Here is a 4,254-nt window from a genome sequence, read left to right as displayed (position 1 = left end):
GTAAATCAGCGCACAGGCTGAATGCAACACAGCACATTCACTAAAACGTACATCTCTTTTCATAAATCTGTCTTTGTCAATATGTTCTTTGAATGCCAGGGGGTTAAAAAAAATTCCAAAAAACGGAAAGCTTTATTTCTTTTTGCCAAACAACAAAATTCAGATCTTTTTTTTTTTCAAGAGTCACACTCTAGTAGTGATGACATAAATTTATGGAAAAATCAATGGGGTAACAATTTATATCCATCGCATGGTAGCCAGCGTTCAGCTGGCACTCTTATACTTAAAAACAATTTTGAAGGTGACATTCTTTTGAATAAATGTGATTCTCAGGAACATTTTGTTTTTACAATGTTATCATATTGCAATAAAATCCTAATTACCATAAATATTTATGGTTATAACTCAAAACGGGAAAACTCACAACTTCTTTCTCTGATAGAAAAAAAATCTAACTGATGGTCCAAACAAATTTCCCAATGCAATTATCATTATAGGAGGGGATTTTATGATACTAATTAATCAATTGGACAAATGGCCTCCTCGAGCTCAGGATTCTAACACGCTTCTAAAATCTTTCATGCAGAGATACAATTTAAAAGATGTATGGAGAGAAAAATTTCCTTTAGACTGTACGTACACCTGGAGTAATAATGATGGATCCAAACAATCCTGTATTGATTATTGGTTAGTGTCTGATTGCCTACAAATAAATAACATTACTGTCAACATTCTTCCAACTCCGCTTACTGATCATAAAGCAATACATATTTATCATTAAATATTACTGAAAACCAATCACAGAACAGAAAAGCATACTGGATTTTGAACAATTCATTACTTAAAATACACTCAGTACAACAAAAAATCTCCCAAACAATCTCTTATTTTTTTGACAAAGCTAATGCTGAAAATAAATATTCTACCAACTGGGAACTATTTAAATTTGAGACTGCAAAGTTCCTAAGGCAGTTTGGTTCTGATTTTAAAAAGGTCAAAAAAGCTGAAGAAAATAAAATCATTAGCGAAATCATAATACTCTCCAAAAATAATCCTTTAGACCTCTCAAACGATGACAAAATAAATTTAGCTTCTTTACAAAATTAAATTGGATGAAATTTAAAAAAATAGGGCAGAAGGTGCCTTTGTAAGATCAAGATTAAAATGGTTGGAAGAGGGAGAGAGTAACGCCTCCTATTTTTTTCAACTAGAAAAACATTGTGCCAAATCCAATACACTTCAAGAGTTAAATATAGAAGGCCAAGTATCCTCTGATCCAAAAATTATTGCAAACTATATCTGCGCCTCCTACAGTAAACTTTATGCACTCAATCACTCTGACGAAAACTCTGAACTATTCTTGAACTCAGTCAATACACAAAACATACTGGACTCTGAATGTGACATTTATGATTCTCCTCTCACAGTAAATGAAACTCTTTTATCTATAAATCATTTAAAAAATAACAAATCCCCTGGGTCAGATGGGCTAACAGGGGAATTCTATAAACTGTTTAGTGACCAACTTGCTCCTTTTCTCACTAGGGTATTTTAGAGAGCATTGAATACGGCACTCTCCCCGCTACTTTAAATCAAGGGATTATTACCCTTATACATAAGCCCAAAGAAGACAAACTACTCATTGATAACTGGCATCCTATATGTCTTTTAAACAATGATTACAAAATCCTGGCATCAGTTTTTGCTAAAATATTTAAATCAGTACTAAATACAATTACTGGAGAGGCACAATCTGTATTTATGCAAAATAGACATATTTCCAATAATATAAGACTTGTTCTTGATATCCTAGACTATTCAGAATTAATTACTGATAATAGCTTCATACTCTTCTTAGGCTTTTACAAAGCGTTTGATTCCATTAATCACAATTTTATCTTCAGTTGTCTTCATAAATTTGGATTTGGTCCTTTTTTCTGTAACACAGTTAAAACATTATATAAAAATGCTAAATGCTCTGTCAAATTAAAAAAGGTACCTCCCCTAGATTCATTCTACATCGAGGAATTAGGCAAGGTTGTCCAATTTCTCTTTATTATTCCCCTTTTAGCCACCCAAATTCTTGCTGATTACATTTCTATAAATCAACTAAAAGGTATTGCTGTTTTTGGTAAAGAAATTCAAATTAGTATGTTAGCTGATGATACGACAGCAGTCAAGTTTCACCAGCTTTAAATTTAATCCAAACCTTTTCTGATGTTTCAGGACTTCACATGAATTTAAAAAGATTTGAACTTTTACCAGTCAAAAATTGTAATTTAGAATTTAGATGTAATATTCCTGTTAAAGAAAGTGTAACACATATTTAGGCATAATTATATCCAAAAACAACTTAGAAAGATGTTCTTTAAATTTTGCTCCCTTAATTGATCAAACCAAAGAATGTCTTAATCCGTGGCTTCAAAGAGACCTAAGTTTTAGAGGACGGGTTTTATTATCTAAAGCAGAGGGACTATCACGACTTACTTACTCTGCACTTTCTCTATATTTAGACAATCACGCACTAAAGACTACTGACCAAACGTTATTTAATTTCTTATGGAAAAATCGTATACATTATTTAAGGAAATCTGTGGTAATGAACTCATATGAAAAAGGAGGGTTACATTTCCTTGATTTCAAAACTAATACCTTCAAAGTGAATTGGATAAAGTCATATTTGAAAAATCCATCCTCCATGTGGAATATTTTTGTCAAAGTTTTTTTTTTATTATTTTTAACAAACCACAAACAAAAAACAAACTAACAAAAACACACACCCCTGAGAACCCTCCCATCCTTCCCCACCTATACCGGATCTACCAACAAAACATAAATACATCTNTCCCCACCTATACCGGATCTACTAACAAAAACATAAATACATCTTGTATTCCTATATCAGACAATACAAGACACAGGTTTGTGTACAAAGAACCAATATTTGACCTTTACACAAAGTTATCTGCGGAAATTTTTTCCACGTAGGATATAAATGGCTGCCAGATGTCAAAGAATTTGTTTACAGATCCCCTAACAGTATATCTAATCTTCTCTAAATGAATGTAAGACATCTCCATGTGGAATATTTTCCCAGATTACATCTTCTCAAATTTAGTAGGGCTGAATTTTCTCCTCCTCTATAATTACAATATAGAAAAAATACCAGTAAAACTCTCTGCATTTCACAAACAAACACTTCTTTCATGGGCACTCATATATAAACATAATTTTTCCCCTCATAACTTCTTTATTTGGAATAACAAATGTATCCTTTACAAAAACAAATCACTATTTTACCCTCAACGGTTCAACAAGAAAATCCTTCTAGTGGGTCAACTGTTTAACAAAAATGGATGTTTACTCAATTATAATGAATTCAAACTCAAGTTTAACCTTGCTGTAACTCCTAAGGAGTATGATATTGTGTTTGATGCTGTTACTAATGAAATATGTGAACTCTTTAGAAACAATGTTTTTGATGAAAAAGAAATCCTTGTTGAAGGTAACTGCTGTTGGTAAAGCTTGCTTTTCCTCAACCTGTACGAACAACAAAACCATCCGTGCCCTGTTTCAGCAGGATGTTATTTCTGTATCCTCATCTGTGTTTTACTGCAAGAACTTTGTCCCTGACTCAAAGTGGAAAAATGTGTGGACATTGAATCAGAAACTATTGATAAATAACAAAATGAAAGATGTCTCTTTTAAACTGTTACACAGAATTCATCCTACTAATCACTTCATGAAGAAATATATTAAAACAATTGACAATTGAAGATATTTTGGAAGCAATGTAATAATTTTATCACTTGTAATATTGACACCAATTTTTCATTAAGGTATGAACACATTATTTTTGGTTTTCATGGAAAGAATACTAATATTAAAAAACATAGCAATCAATCTAATCATAATATTTGGCAAATTCCATATTCATAAATGTAAATTTTCATCATCTTCACCTTTTTTTCCCAGGTTTGATTAAAGAAATAGAATTACATTTATGCACAATCTCAGAAAGTACCAACAAAAAAGCTATAAACACATTTGAATGTTGTAGCTCTTTGAATGTATTTAATTTAGGATCTTTTTGATGAACTAAATTAATGAACTAAATTTAGAAACCTATGCCCCAGGCATTATTTATTTTGGTTTTATTGTTTCTTGTTCTTGTTTTATTGTTCCTTGTTTTCTTGTTCTGTTTATATGTATGTAATTATTTTGACCTTTGCAAAGAATTTTTCAATTAAAAAA

Source organism: Austrofundulus limnaeus, unplaced genomic scaffold (genome assembly GCF_001266775.1).
Source record: "Austrofundulus limnaeus strain Quisiro unplaced genomic scaffold, Austrofundulus_limnaeus-1.0 Scaffold847, whole genome shotgun sequence".
Taxonomy (NCBI): Eukaryota; Metazoa; Chordata; class Actinopteri; order Cyprinodontiformes; family Rivulidae; genus Austrofundulus; species Austrofundulus limnaeus.
Note: the sequence above shows the minus strand (reverse complement) of the source record.